Raw genomic sequence first — 16,485 nt, forward strand, 5'->3', positions numbered from 1 at the left:
AAATAAGATGACAAACACCTAGAAGGAGCCTGTAAACTGGAAGATACTGCAGCAAACACACCCTCGAGGAGGGCTTGTCAGGGCATGGATCCCAGGATTCTCACACTCAAAGAGAGAATCATGCCCCATGACCAACAAGCCACCTTTTGCCATCCTGGCTTTTGTCAGCACTCAGAGGGTTTGGTGAAAGACCAGTCTTGCTGTAAAGTTTGACCACTTCTAAATGGCGTTCCTACAATGCCCACGATACCCTAGGCCACAGTCTCTGGGTGTGCCATTGGCCACCAGTATATAGAATCCAGGGCCTGCATCTTCACCTCCCAGGGAGAGATACTTTGAGCCCCTGACAATTAGGGGAAGTCTGGGTAGAAGAAAACTGACTGAAAGTTGCAACCATTTTCCTTTGTGGCTGAGCTAGGTGCTGCATTCTCGACTGCACTTTTATGGCTGATCCTGGTGCTCCATTCTATCTTTGGGGGTCGGGGCGTCTGCCACTGCTGAGTAGGCAGACGGGCTCTGGGGACCTCCCAGCCTCAGCCTCCTGCGGAGGGAAACTGTTAAGCCTCTCACCTTCCTTGGGGTACCCACCAGAAAGCCTCCCCACCCTCCACTACAGCTCGACTATTTCGCCTTCCTTCATGGCTTGTGCCGGGGGGCATGATCCTCACTGGGCTGCATTTGCTAAGAGATCCTGACCGGAAAGAATTCCAGCCACCAGGTCAACCCATTGGGTCCAATGAGTCAACAATGCTGCTGATTCCCTGGGCCACCACCTCAATCACGCTCTCCCACCAGCTACTGCCCAGCCTACCTTTGCCCTGCCTGCCCCGAGTGCCTTTGTGCCACCTGCTCATGACGCTCCTTCCACCACTGGGGGAAACAGTCATTCCGGCTCGCCCTCTGCAGCCCTAGTCCCCAAACTCCGTCTGCCACTGGGGCAACCCGCACCTCCATTCAGAGACTAACAAAGCTTTGGCTTGACAGCATGTTGGAGAAAAATGCAGACAGAAGAAAGCTTGCCAGGAAAGAGACTTTTGGCCAGAGCTTGTCCAGAACTTGAACACGGGACTTCTTGTTCCCAAGTCAAGAATCATGCTCCTAGACCAACAAGCCATGCAAGGGCACACAGTAAGCCCTCAAACCTCAGAAAAAAACAAACAAAGTGCTAATTTTGCTGAGGAGGTGTCCACCCCACACACAGGACTGGAAGGTGTTAAGGTGGCTAGGTAGGCCTATCAACTCCACAGGCTGCACCTGAAAGAAGAGCCACGGAGCAGAAATTGAGTGCAAGCAGATTCATTTGGGAAGGAATGGGCAGGGCCTTTAAAGCCAGGAAGCTGGCAACAAAAGGGGGCTGCTGCTGGGAAAGAACACTCACTCCCTGGGAAGAGGGAGGAGAATTTTTATCTGGTACACCCAGAGCAAGGAGGGAAGAAAGGAGTTTTAGGAAGCAGTCCAGGCCAGGAGAAGAGATCCCAGAACTGCTAGGTGTAGGGTCCCTGGACTGGATCCCACAGAAGAGTGCCCGCCCGGCTTCCCCTATCAGCCATCCAGACCACGGCATAGACCAGGTGTGGAGCATTGTAGGACAAGATGGCCTAGGTCACTGTGCTCGTAACAGAGAATTGAAGCATTGTATCCCGGAAAGGGGGAAATGCAGAGAGACTTAGCCGGAGGGCTGAATCCTCAAGAGAACAGCTGCAGATCCTGAGAGCGACAGGGGGGCTGCAGAAAAGAAACTGACAGGCTGTAACCGCTGATTGGGGCATCAGCATGACCGAGCCTATTACCACGAGGAGCCACAAGGAGGCGCCACCCAGCAGTGAATGGACCCATGCAGTCACACTAACCAAACAGAAAGAACAGCAGCAATACTACCCCCAGGGAAAGGCTAATCCATGGGCCTCCTTCTCAGCAGCAAAGAAACCATAGCAAGGACTTGTCCGGGATTTAAACCCAGGCTCTCTCGCACCCAAAGCGAGAATCACCCCCCCTAGACCAACGAGCCACACTTGCAAAGGGAGGGCTGGGCATGCCTCAGAAGTTTGGGAGAAAGACTGGACTGTTGTAGGCACAAAGTTGAAAAGGACGGCGCTTATGTTCCCCTTTCCAAGGTCATCTCCACGGTGGGTCTGTCACACCCCTAGAGTAGCAAACCAAATTCACACCCTAACGCCGCTCTCACGCCACAGGATTGGGGAGAAAACACAGGCAGAAGTTGGGAAAATAAAGGAAGGGACAGCGGCAAACAGACCCTTTTGCGAGGGCTTGTCCTGGAGTTAACCACGGGGCCTCTCGCACCCGAAACGACACTCCCTGCCTGCAGAGTGTGTTTGCTGCAGTACCTTCCAGTATACAGTCTCCTTCTGGCTGTTTGTCGCCTAGTTTTGGGAAACTGCTGTGATTTGTTTTACTAGTGCATGAGTCAGCTTTAGGGCACAAGAAATCCTGGGTTCAAATTTCATCCACGCCCTTGCCAAGGCTGTGTTTGCAGCTGACAGTTTAGGGGGGGTTTTGGCCTGTGTTTCTCTCCAACAGCCCCTAGGGTGAGGGCTGCATTAGGTTCCGAATTTGGCTCCTGGGTGCAGGTATATGATTCTCACTTAGGGTGTGAGAGAGTGTGGAGAAGAGCTTGGAAAGGTGAAGTCAGGTACACACTTTTTCATTTTAGGGATAACTCTCCCTGTTCTTGTGGGGCTTGTGTGGGTTTGTTTTGGTCGCCAAAGTTGTGAGAAATGATGGTTTGTTTTGGCTCCAAAGCATGGTTTGTTGATTTTTGGGAGTCCAAGTGTCACTTCGGGTGCAAGAGGCCCTGTGGTCAACTCCAGGACAAGCCCTTACAAAAGGGTGTTTGCCGCTGTCCCTTCCTTTATTTTCCTGACTTCTGCCTGTGTTTTTCTCCCCAATCCTGTGGTGTGAGAGCGGAGTTAGGGTGTGAATTTGGTTTATTACTCAAGGGGTGTGACAGACCCCCTGTGGAGATGATCTTGGAAAGGGGAACATAGACTGAGGGCTGCATTAGGATCTGAATTTGGTTCCTTGGTGCAGGTGTATGATTCTCACTTAGGGCGTGAGAGAGCGAGGAGGAGACCTTGGAAAGGTAAAGTCAGGGGCAGTATTTTTTTATTTTAGGACTATCTCTGCCTGTTCTTGCAGTCCTTTTCATTGTTGTGCTGAGAGCAGCCTGTTCTTTCTCCCAAGCTTCCGAGGCGTGTTTATCCTTTCCTTTGCAAGAGTGGCTTGTTCGTCTTGGAGCATGATTCTTGCTTTTTGGAGCACGAGATCCCTCATTCGAGCCTTGGACAAACCCTGGCCAAGGGCCTCTTTCTTGGCAAGCTTTGCTCTGCCTGGATTTTTCTCCAACAGTCTGTTGAGCCACAGCTGCCTTAACGTCTGAATGGAGTGCTGGGTTTCCCTGGTGTCCGACAGAGCCTGGGGGCTAGGGCTGCAGACGGTGAGCCGGAGTGGCTGCTTCTCCGAATGGTGGAAGGAGCATCATGAGCAGGTGGCACAAGGGGACTGGGGCCTGGGGCAGGCAGGGCAAGGGGAGGCTGGGTAGCAGCTCGCGGGAGAACTGGCTTGAGGTGGCAGCCTGGGGAGTCAGCAATAGTGTCTACCCATTGGACCCAATGGGTTGACCCAGTGGCCGGAATTTTTTCCGGACAGGATGTCTCTGCAAATGCAGCTCACCGGGGATCATGCACCCTGGCACAAGCCACAGAGGAAAGATTAATAGTCGAGCTGTAGTGGAGGGTGGGGAGGCTTTCTGCTGGGCACCCCAAGGAAGGGGAGAGGGTCTCCGTCCACAGGAGGCTGTAGCTGGGAGGTCCCTGGAGCCCATCTACCCACCAGGAAGAGACAGATGCCCCCACCTCCAGAGTGAGAACAGAGCACCCGGCTCTTCCAGAAATATGAAGCTGGAGCTGGGTTGTCAGGGGCAGCCCCCAAGTCGAGGATGGAGCACCCAGCTCAGCCAGAAAGGAGAATGGTTGGAGCTGTCTCTTAGTTTTCTTCTTCCGAGTTGTCCCCTAGTGACACTAGCCTGTGACTCCCAAGATCTGGTTTCTATTGCCAGGTATTTAGTTGTTTATCTTTTTTTTATTCAGCACTCACCCCTATATGGTCTACCTCAGGTGTGCTGGATAATTTTGGGCAGATCATATCACCTTTCAGCTCTTCAGTTTATCTATAATGTAGTGATCATTCTCGCCTCCCTTGTAAGGCATTCTGATGTCTATTGATGAAAATTACTTTTATAAATGTTCAGTAGTGGTCATACAGGAGTTCTGTGGAGATATTTTATTTAAAATATATTTATAATCTGTTACTTGTCTTCTACTTTCCACCCTGTAATCTGGTATCCTAATTAAACAGCTGCTGTACTCTCAGTGGAAATGAATATGGGTTACTTAATTTGCTTTCAAAGGTTTGTATGCAAGGCCTTATTGGTCTATACTTCTAGCAGCTATTATCTGGAGTATCAATTACTGTCTGAGCCAAGATATATCATCTACAACATCCGAAAAGTCCATAAGATTAACTTGTGAAAGCTTTTCGATTATAGAGGACTATTTGAAATGATTAATTTATATAATGTGTATAACGAGGGGGGGGGTTAAATGGTATATCCTGTAGTAAATGAATCCCCTAAATGTTTGGCTACAGTCATTAAAGATTCACAGATAACACTTAAAGAAGAATGGATTATGAAAACTAGGTTCAGTGAGCCAGAATTGAACTAGTATAATAATTCTGTCTACCTGACTTTTTTAGGACCTTCTATTTAATGATTATGGGCTGTATGTGTAGACTTCAAAGCTGTCTTGATTTTTTCCTCTGTAAAAATAGATGCAAACATTAGAAGCTTGGGTGGGAAATTCCACTTTTGAACTTTTAGTGTTGTCATCATGGTGGTGGAACAAACTCCTGTCCATACTGGTGAGCCAAGTAGCACCATTGTTTTGACTGGTATTATCCATGTAAGGAAATGCTTTCCCATAGGATTTCCACATATTGTCCCTTAGATATGATGATACAGCTCCCCATTTGGTGTGTATCAGTGTATTTCAACAGCCTTTTGGGGGATGAATTAATTTACTCAGCTGATGCTCTGGGCCAAATAGTCTAAAATAATTTCCTTCCCCTCTACAAAAGGCATGCCAGGAAAAAATGTACCTGGAGTACAGTTTATTGGTCTCACTAACAAAGCCCTGTATACTAGGTTCAAGCAAAGACTTCAGTGATGTACACTAACAGACTATTTCCAATGAGCTTTCTTATTCATTAAGTATAACACTGGAATGTTTCAGCAATTTGTCAAGGAAAATTAATGGATTTCTAATGGTCTGTATTTAAATTTAAACCAAGTCACAAGTGAACTGAGCCTGATGGAGCTGTCTGAACTCTCCTCGCTAGCTCCCTGAAGGCTGGTTTTGCAGGTATACTGTATCATGAGCTCTACCGGCCTGGATTTTTAGTTAATCACATCCCATTTAATTGTGGCAAGGGACAGAATTTTAGGGTAAAACCAAGAGAAGTTGGTTCATTTAAGCAGACAGGGCCCCCAAAACAGTAGAAAAAATATCTGTCACTCATTTTCTACAGAGACTGAACGCTGATTGGCACATCTCATTTCTGTCTCCTAAGGTGATTGGATTCTCAGTAACAGTGTTGACTCTGGTTGGCACTGGCCTACCAATTAATGAGGAAGGGTCCATTACAGCGGGATCTATTTGTCCATTGAGGTCTGAAACACTGGGTATTTAGAATAGATGACATGAGCCAGAGACCACTTGCCATGTCATAACATAAAACATGGTCCGAAATGTACAGAAACAGTTAAACCCTTGCCTTAGCCAGGCTTGTTGGGTAAAGGTAGGGGAGAACCTTCTTCCCCTCTCCCACCTTCATCCAGAATGGAAAAAGCAAACAAATCATTTTTATCTTGCCTGCTGAGCCTTGCTTCTGCCTGCTCCCAACTCTTCTAGCCACTGGATGACCAAGTTGAGCCTGGGTGTCCTCTCTGGGCAGTTTTCAAAGGACTGAACTGAGTAATCCTGCCAGTCAAAAGGACACCTTCTGCAGGAAGGGCCCACCCAGGTAGCAGAGCCATGAGGAGGGGGAAGCAAACAACTAATACATACCATCATACCATGTAAAGAAACAAACCTCTTGACCCTGATCAGCTTGTCAGTTGCACACACAAATCTGCCACAGACTTCAATGTATCCAACCGATGAAGGATGATCACTTTCTTTGTATGGTTTCAGAGTAACAGCCGTGTTAGTCTGTATTTGCAAAAAGAAAAGGAGTACTTGTGGCACCTTAGAGACTAACCAATTTATCTGAGCATAAGCTTTCGTGAGCTACAGCTCACTTCATCCGATGAAGTGAGCTGTAGCTCACGAAAGCTTATGCTCAAATAAATTGATTAGTCTCTAAGGTGCCACAAGTACTCCTTTTCTTTCTTTGTATGCTTTCTTTACCATGTCATTATTGCAGTGAATGACCCCTTATAAACTCAGCGAGATATGCTAAATATATGTATTTTAATTAATAAACAGCAGAGGCAATAAAGAGCATTGTAACAGTTTCAGAAGATATAGCTGTAAGAGTATGATTCTTTATTTTCTTTCTTGATCTTGGATTCCAGTCCAAAGTTCTAAGATTTGAAGTGCTTTTCTAGTAAAACTAATGGAAAACAGCTGCAGCAATGGCTTTCACCTTCCTCCTCCATTTCAAATGATCAATGACATTCAAATATCTTTTGATTAAAAGTTTCAACACACTGAAATCTAAAAATGCCAATTATTGTTTTGTGGAACATTTTGAAAATGTTCTCTTTCCCCCCTTAAATTTCCTGTGATTTCCCCCCCAGTTTTTCTAAGCAAACAAAAAGAGAAAATTGGAAATAAAAAGGTGTAGAAACCCATTTTAGAAGGTTTCCCCCCCTTTCAAATAACCTGCCATTCAACACCCTCCAAACCCTAAACATTTTAGCTGATCTTAGTTTTAGGTGATCTTAGCTGACTGCAAACCATTCCTCTGAGAAAAGTGATGGAAGATACATTGCTTAAGAATTTTATAACTGGCTTTCTTAAAGTGCTAGAAAATACACTGTAGGGAAGAATCCTGTACTACTCATGAAGGATATACTAATTGAGTTAAACAGGTATGTTTCATTTTGAATTTGTATGATCTTATGATGAAACCAGATGGGATGCTGTATAAAAAAGAAAGATAACTAGTTACACGAATACAATCACCACTGTTACAAAATTGCAATAAATCTTGTACAAAGTATGCCTTTTGATGTATCAATGGAAAAGTTATAGACTGCTAAATCTTATTATCTTGTTTAAATCCATGTATTAGCTTTGTATATGAAGTTATGAATATTTGCTATGTGTTTATATCTCAAACATGTTGTTTTCTTCTGTGATGCCCCAAGACAGACTTGCATCAAGGCTAGCCAACCTGTTTGATGTTACTATAATTGTAATAACATGCTACAGTCCAGAGTTGATGTAGAACAGGTCTTACTTCTTTAAAGCTCAGTTTCCATCATACCAAAGTATCTACATTAAAAAAAAACAAAAACAACCTTTTTCCTCCATTGGGGGATGGCATCTTTTTAAATGAGCTTGTTCAGTGGATAGATACATCTAGCCTCAATACTATGAACTTAAATGTTGTTCATATTTCTTCCATGGCCCACAGAAGCTAAATTTCTATTACATACCAAAACAGTTGTCACAGTTCTCCTTTTGGAACTTGTTCCTATGTTTACAAGAGAACAAAACACACTTAAATATCTTTGAAGTAGCCTAGTGTTTTGAAAATATGATGGTAATAAACTTGTTGGCCGTGCTGGCATTGCATGCTTCTTCTATGATACGTACAATGGCTCAGAAATGCTTCAAACAGCTGCAACAAAAGGGATATGGCTTTGTTGGGTGTCCTTGAGAGATCTTGGGAAATCTGATGAGTGGTTGATTTTTCTGTGATGTGAGCTGCCTTCTGCATTGTCCATTTCACAGCCGCATTAACCGTGCTATGTTATCAAGTAATAAATTTGTCATGAACTTAAACTGGTCAATATTACAGCTTATAGTAACTACATAGCTCATAGTTTAAAAATTATAGAACAAACATAGAATACTATTCATCATCCAATTTAGGGAACAGTTTCCATAGCATGGGCCTCTGAAGAAGGTAGATGAATGTAGAGTTTGGTTCTAAGAATGTGTATTCTCCCTTACATTCTCGTGACTAGCCAGAGAGGATATCTTCCCTTGCTCCTTCAAATGGGCAATAATTTGACCAACACTGGAAAAAAAACCACCCTGGATACTTCAGTCCCAGTCAACTACAATCCAGTGTCAAAACTTCTATTCCTGAGAAAGCTCATAGAGAAGCTAACCAACCACATGCTCATCTCAATTAAACTAATATTCTAGACTCCATCGCAATTCTGATTCAGGCCAGGACATGGAACTGAACCTGGTAAATAGTTAAATAGGTAAATAATAGATAAATAGTTGGTGTGTTCCTCTCAGTTCTACTCATTGTATTGTAACAGCAGCTGAGTAATCCATCATAGAAACATGAAAGCTACAGAAAGGAATGATGTATTATGTCAGGATTGCTCGTTGCAGCACATGGACCAGTGCTCTGCCTGGTTTAAATATAGATGAAAAGGCCTCCACCTGTTCCTTTGGATAACTATTCTACCATCAAATGTATCTTGCCATTTAGAAGCTTGTCAGTACAAACAAATTATATTTTATTTCTTTCTGAATTTGTCCTATTACTCCTAATGAATGCATATCCACAATGATCCACCCCCTCTGTGGGGGTCTACTTGTGCAATTTTAGCCCAGCTTCTGTTGGTGAGTACTTACGAATATGAGGAGTTCCATTAACTTTGATGGGACTTCTTGTTTAAGTAGTCACCAGCTGCAGTATCTGCATCTGTAGCAGGATGGTCCGATGACCAGCTGCCCTAGTGGTCAGCCCGGGGTCCTATGGTTTCTGCCAGCCTAGTCATCTCACAAGGGGCCCCAATTAAGGCTTCAATTATTCCTATGTGCTTGGATTGCTTCCCTCCCCTCCCGAGGCTCTCTCCCTACTGAAGAACAGGGAGGAGACACATGGTCGGAGGACCCAGGCCCACCCACTCAACCAAGTCCCAACCAAGGGCCTTAGGGGTTTATCAAAGCGTGCAGTCTAGTTACTGAGCTACCCCAAATTAGGCTTTCCCCTGGATCACTTCCTAATTGTCTGGAGCTCTTCAATTTGGGGCATGGTCACTGGTTTAGAATACATTTGTCAGTCTCTTAGTGTCCTGTTCAAGTGGTATCTGTTAGGGCTTTCGGCTCCCAAAGAGGGCAGAATCAAAATCCCTACAGCTACAGCCGCCGTCACAAAGCTGTAGCATCACCTGACACAGTTCTCAGCACGAGCATTGTTTCCTGGTGTATCATACAGCTCCTTTCCTTGGGCTACAAGCATCCTTTTAAACTGTTTCTCCACTTGGAACATGCCCTGTACCTGCCAAGGTGCATGGTTTCCCTAGCCCAGTATTGTGCTAGTTCAGCGTGGGGCCTGTACATCCCATGACAGCATCCTTCAGATCCTTTTAAATAATTACTAGGGGAATGATTCGGTCACCATTACATTGGATAGTACCTTGGTCTATGAGTAGTCTTATTCATATTTGCAGTAAGGTACTCACCGTGAGCAAAGGTGGAAGAATGTTGCCTCACATTCTTAGAATATAAGCTATTTGCAGTAGTAACGGGGAAGTGATAGGTCCTTACCAGTTGTGATCCTTTAGCATAATACTTATGGTGTCTTTTACACGAACACATTCCCTCTTTAATCTTTTCTCTGCTACTGTGGTAAAAATGTCTGCAGAATAAAATTCACTGTTTTAATTCTTACACATGTTTTCTTGCTCCGGTTTTAGTTAGATAAATTCTAAAATATATGCGTTTAAAGGGGCAGATAAAATCCTATGTTTTCTGATACCCAACCAGTCAGATTGCTCCTTTGCTACTATAGGAGTCAAGAAGAAAATGGCTGTGTCTGAGACTATAAATATTTATTTTCTTTCCACTTCTCTTTAACCTTGGTTCTGATCACTTTGAAACTTTCCTGGCATGTTTCAGGCAACAAAAATGTCAAAAACACTTTGTCATTTTCCTGTAGATGATCTAGTTCTAGTTTCTAGTATCCTGCTTTAAAACTAAACACACCTGTATAATAAGAATCTAGCAAAGGGCAGACATTTATGCTAATGGAGATAGCACTTTTCCATAAGAAGAACAGCTAATACTGCAGTGCCCGTTTTATGCTCCTGAAACAGCATGGCTAGACACGGCACCATTGCAGAATTGGATAGGAGGGTTAAAAGGGCAAGGAAGACCTCCCTTGCACTCTTATAGAGGCTCTGGCCAAAATCTTGAAGGTTCTGCCTTGGCTGCTTCTTCTTAGCACCCCCATAGATTTTAAGCGGGGAACCATGAGAGCAGAGCTATGGTTCCATACCTTAGTGTGAACCAGCCACCAAAACTGGCTGGGGACAGGAAATGGGTGTGATGTACTGTCTTATGGGGTGGTGCAGTTGGCATGCTGACCAAAGCTGACTCACAATCACCTTATTAATGGATTGTTATGAAATATGCCATGAGATTTGTAATGACTACAATTAATCAAAAGGACCTCCGTTTTACATGTCATCCAGAACACAAGTATCCCACTGGCCCAGCGTGCTCTGACACCAAGGTAAAGCTCAGCAATGAATCAGGAAGACCTACTAAATCACTATTGTACTAAATCAGTAGTGTACTGACATTACTGTGCTTTCTTCATTACCTTAGGTTTCAACAGAAGTCTTCAGCCCTACTTTGAGTGGTTTGGCATATGAATTCTGACAAGATCTCAGCTTAAGGTGGTGTGTCTGCAGCCCAGCTGCTTTGCCACTAGAATGACTAGCCCTCATCACCATGATGTCTCCTTCTTCCTATCTATTTGGTCAGATATTCACTGTAATTCCTGATAAAGATTTCTTACCGATTAGTGGGGAGTGGATGGAAAAATCCTTAATAGATGAGCAAGAACATTCCCCACTGACTGTCCTCATGCTCTAGTTTCTCAGTAGACCTGGGTATCTACCCTGAATCATGTGTTTTACCATCACTAGGTCTTACGGCAGCCTTAACTTATGCCTTTGTCAAGGCTAATGTTGGCAGACATAGCAAATTCTCCCAGATTTTGCAGTAGCAACTAATTCCCGCCCCCTCCCGGCCCCCAGCTCTCATCTGTGTTATCAGACTCAACTCCTCACACACTGAAGAACTCTTCAAAATACCCCTTTGAACATCTGCCTCTTTAAAGTCATCCCACATGTATTCTCTGATGACTTGGTGTAGTGAGGCGGATTGGCCGCCCACAGACCCAGAGGGGGAGGGGCCCCTCATTGAACCCTGGTGGGCGGAGGCACACCACGCTCAACCCTCCCACCGGAAGTCAGTGGGCGGGACCGGAAGTATAAAAGGTGGGCCGGAGAACTCAGTTGGGGCCCAGCTGCCAGAGGAGCCAAACGCCTCTGTTGAGCTCCGACTGCTGCAGACCCTGAGGAAGCTGAGAACTGGCCAGGACTGCCAGACCCGAACATGGAGGAGCTGCAAGCCTTGATAGAGGCCTTCTTCCCCAATGACCAGGATGACCCTCTACAGAGCCAAATATGCCCAGAGGGGGATTTGGAAGTGGCCCAGGGGTAGCCAACCCCTGTCTGGTTGCAATGCTGCTAGCAAGCGAGTCAGGGTGTTGCGGTCAGGATCCTCACTGACCCAGCGGCAGACCGCTCTGCCACTGCTAGGGCCCTGGGCCAGGATGCAGTGGAGTCCATGGGCCTGCGTCCCCCCTGCCGCTCCAATCCGTGGGTGCCAGTCTGCCCCTCGCTTAGGCAAGAAGCTTGCACTTGTCAGCCTTCCGCTGGATCTAGGAGGCCTGACTGCTTGCAGTTCATCCTGAGTACAGGCCTGAGCCCTGAGTTTCTGACCCAGGGCCTGGGCTCCCTAACTGTTTAATTGCTCAGGCTGAGTGCAGGCCTGAGCCCACAGAGTCTCCACTGGCCCACCCTGAGCAAGGGCCTGAGCTAACTAGCTGGCTACCTAGCCCGACTACGGGCCTGAGCCAGAGACTCTTTGTTGCCCCGCCCTGACCAGCTGCTGGGCTCTGTGACTGTGTTTGTCATTTGGCCCTGATCACAAATCCATGTTCATGTCTCCCATCGCCCCGCTGATTCCCCACGCCAGGCGGCCTCCCAGCAAGGTACTGAGGTGGATTCGCTGCCCACAGACCCGGAGGGGGAGGGGCCATTCCCCCCCATGGACTACACTTGGCTTTCATCCAGTTTTGGTTGATAAAGTCTGAGGAGTATTCGGAGGACACTTTATTAGCTAAAAGTAATGAAAAGCCAATCTCTCACATTTTACACTAACCTCTGGTCTGAGAGTGGCGGGAAGAAAAGCAGCCAGCAATGCATGTCCTGCACGCACTGGTTGCAAACTGGTAGGCACTTCTCCAGATGAAGTACCAGTGGAAACCTCCAGCAGGGAGCTGTCATTCCATCATTCAGGTGAGTTGTGAGGCACACAAACGGTGTTTGCAGCTACTCAGCCCAAAAAATAGGACGGTAAATCTCCCTTTTTTTTTCCCTTTTATGTGCGAAAGCTGCTTCAATTCATACAACTGGAGTCACACTGGAAATCAGTCGTAAGCTGGAACATCAGAAAGAGCCTTACTCTACTGGGCCAGGGTTACTGCTATCTATAGAACTGGCAGGGTCAATCTCCACTGTCGAGACATCCTGCTCCACTCCATCCATCTCTGGATGCTCAGGAAAGACCTGATCCAAAGCCCATTGAAATCAAAGGGAGGCTTTACCCCCGATTTTCATGGGTTTGAATCTGGCCCTAAATCCTGTTGCTTCCTCTTTAATGCCCCCATAATCTGCTGTTCCCTCCATAGTCTCCCCATTAAAACATTTTTCCATACCGTGGTTGTCTCTCACTCTGATGACTGAAATCTTCCCTTTGCTGTTGTCTCTCAACCTTCCGATCTGGCCAAAACACTGTTGCTAAATCCTCTTCTTCTCCCCTACTCCAACAATGATCCCCTGCTCTTTGAATGCTGCCATTAGCCTCCTGTATCTCACTGCCTCAAAATCAAGCTCCTCCACTTCCCCTAATATAATATTTCCCTGGCTACATCTCCACTCTCCTTCTCCATGTCCTTCCCAGTCCTCTTACCTTACTCATCCCTCATTCCTTTTCCCATTGTCAGCTTTGTGATATCTATTACGTTGGCCTATTCCCCTTCCCAGTTCTCATCAACCAATCCATCTTTCCTTCTTTAAACCTATTCCTTAACATTCACCTCTTCTCATCATTAATAATCTCCTCACTTTTCCTCTCCTCAAGTGTGATCTCAGGCTTGATTTGGTTTATGCAGTTTGTAAGCTCTTTGGGGCAGGGAGAGCACCTTGAGCTGTGTTTGTGTAGTGCTCTGTACATTTCATTCTGTGAAAGAACATGCATGATTGTCTGCCAGAAATGGATGAGAATCAAGAGCTAAATCTTCCATTGCCCTCAATGGAGCTGCATGGATTTACTCCAGCTGAGGTTCTGGTCTCAAGTGTCAAAGCTGATTCTTTTAGATCTGCAGCTGCCTTCAGTGCTGTCGATCACGAGGTATTGGAGATCAGTGTACAGAATCTAGGAGGGGAGATGAATTCTCTTTTGAGTACCTGTGCGTTTTTAATTCTGAGAGAGCTGGGAGGGTTGAGTGATTGCTCATGGGACCTCAACGCTTTCTTATGGCACATACTATAGGATTCTATCTTGTCAGTCCTGTTCAGTATGCATCTGAGGCTAATAGACGGTTTAGAGAGGAGATATCAAGTGCAGTGCTTTTGCTCTGATAATGGCACCCAGCTCCCTGTTGCACTTCCCTTGGATGCTGCAGTGGAACAATTTCCACAGGGTGTGAATGAGAATGGATCGAGTTGAGGCTCAACATGGTTTGATACTTGTGTGTTGGGTGAATTGAAAGGGTGAATGGCAAAGATTGTAATAGTCCCCTTATAGAGGGAGAGACCTTGGAGGGGTTGCAGGCGAGCCATTCCAAAATGTGGAGTAGGTCCCAAGTCTGTTAACCCTCCCACCTCACTTCCTCAGCACACTGTCCCAGGGTAGGGAATTCCATGTGTATTCTGTTTGACTTCAGTGCAGATAAGCCAGAGCTAGGGCCTTTCCCAGTGAATTCAATGAGCTTCGGATCAGGCCCCTCAGTTAATGTGTAAGGTCTGAAAAGACACTGGTGTCTCCCCAACTTGTAAAAATAGTTTGTCTAGTTTGTAAAAATAGTTTGTCTTGCATTCCATGCAAGAATTAATCTAAAATCTTGCTTTGCTTTACCTTCCTGTTATAATTCTGTACCTTGTATTCTGTTCTAACTGTAGCTGTGATCAATAATTTTCCTTTTGAGCTTGGTCGTATAGTTGTTGAACCAGTTGTAAGGCTAAAAGCACTGCAAGTAAGACAATGCATGACAAAGCACTGGAGTGGGAAAATCTCATTGTCACATTAAGTATCAAATGACAGAAGATATACAGTAGGTGATGCAACTTTCTTACCTCTTGGGGGAGAAGTTCAAATCAGGAAATGAGTTTGGAGCTCTCAAGTCAGCGTTTGTCCTCATCAGATAGCAACCCCATAATTCAGAGAAGTGTAGCAAAATTGAAGAGTTTGACTCAAGAAGGCTCAGAACCAGGAGCACAGGGGAACTATAAATCAGGATAGAGGTGCAGTGCAATGCCGCATGAGGTGACTTTCACAGCAGCAAGAAGGCAATGCCCTTTCCATTACAAATCACTTTACATCCCAAGAAGCCCCATGAAATGGAAGAGTCTGTGCAGGATAAGCTAAAAACAATGTTCCGAAATAGTTGATTGGATTTGGGCTAATAGCTACCTGCTATTTAGTGGGAAGTGGAAATTTTAAATCTGGATTAAAAGACAAATTTTGTAGCTTGGATCCATCTCTGTCATTTATAGAGAGCTAGATTGTGCCTTTAGACGGTTGCAGTGTCATGGGGCTTTTTGTGCAACTAATTGCTCATCTACGTGTAACCCTTCTGCCAGGCCAAGTTGATAGCAGCAAGGGCTGGGTTCAGTACACAGGGGTTCCCTCTCATCAAAGCAAATGCAAAACTGGCTCGAGCCCCCACCCAGTGACCTGGGAAAATCTTACACACCCCCTGGGCGCCTCAAAGAGGCAATACTTCCCCTCTCGCAAGCACAGAGTCTCGGTGTAGCAGAGAATCTTTAATAACATGAGGTAAACGACATCAGCATTAAATTGGGAAAACACCACAACTAGTGTTCATTAACCAAACCATGAGCAAAGACCCACCCCAACAAATTGGGCCATGTCCTTTCCCTCGGGTTCTTGAGTCCCACAACCCAAACGTCTCTTGAGTCCAGCAATCCAAAAATCACCCAAAGTCCAAAAAGTCCAGTCCCAGAGTTCAAAAGTTCATCTGCAGAGTGTTACTCCCCAGTCTGGGTAAAAATGTGCCTGTGCGGGGGTGGGGGGGAAGGGGTAAGGGGCACCTTATGTGACCTGAAGCTGACTGCCCCACAGTTCTACAGGGCTCCGCATCTCACGAATGGCTCCACTCGCCATCTCACAAATGCTCCGCCAGCCAAGCCACAAACAGCACCACTGCACTCTAGATCTTCAGGCTCCCCACTACTTGACACAGTGCTCAGTGATTTCAGCTCTTAGTAATTTTAGCTCGTTAGTGATTTCAGCTTGTAGTAGTGGGAGCCTTAGTGCTGGTGCACCATAAGGCCAAAGTGAATTCAGCACAGTACCTGTAGCGAGACTCTTAATAGACCCAAAATTAGTTCTGATATTCCACAGTGGAGCAAGACAGAGGTGCAATTAGCATTTCAGGCCCTCACAAAGGGGCCCATACCACCACCAAGTACTAATACTGTCTCAAGCCTCTCTTAATTCACAGAGTTTTGGAAGCCATGTCCCTTGCCTAGCAAGTGCTACTTTGTTGATGGTGAGTCCCTCCATCATACAAAAGGCCAAGTACAGTTCCACTGTCCTTGATTCCCATAATCAGGGTAATAACAATTTATTCTTCCTGCCCCAATAACAGAGACACTGGGGATCCCACAGCAGCCAAAGTGACCATTTGGGCAGCTATGGCCTCATTCTAGGTGGGGTGGGTGTGCCTATGCAAATGAGATCAGCCCCTGAAGTTCTTTTCCACAACTTGCCACAACTCACCACCAGATGTCAGGGTGGAGCTCATCCTGACTCTGCTTACATATGTGATGAATGGGGTTGCAATCCAGCTCTTAGTTTGCAGTTCATTTACATGGACTAAATGTGTTTGATT

Source organism: Natator depressus, chromosome 5 (assembly GCF_965152275.1).
Source record: "Natator depressus isolate rNatDep1 chromosome 5, rNatDep2.hap1, whole genome shotgun sequence".
In the NCBI taxonomy this organism is placed as follows: domain Eukaryota; kingdom Metazoa; phylum Chordata; order Testudines; family Cheloniidae; genus Natator; species Natator depressus.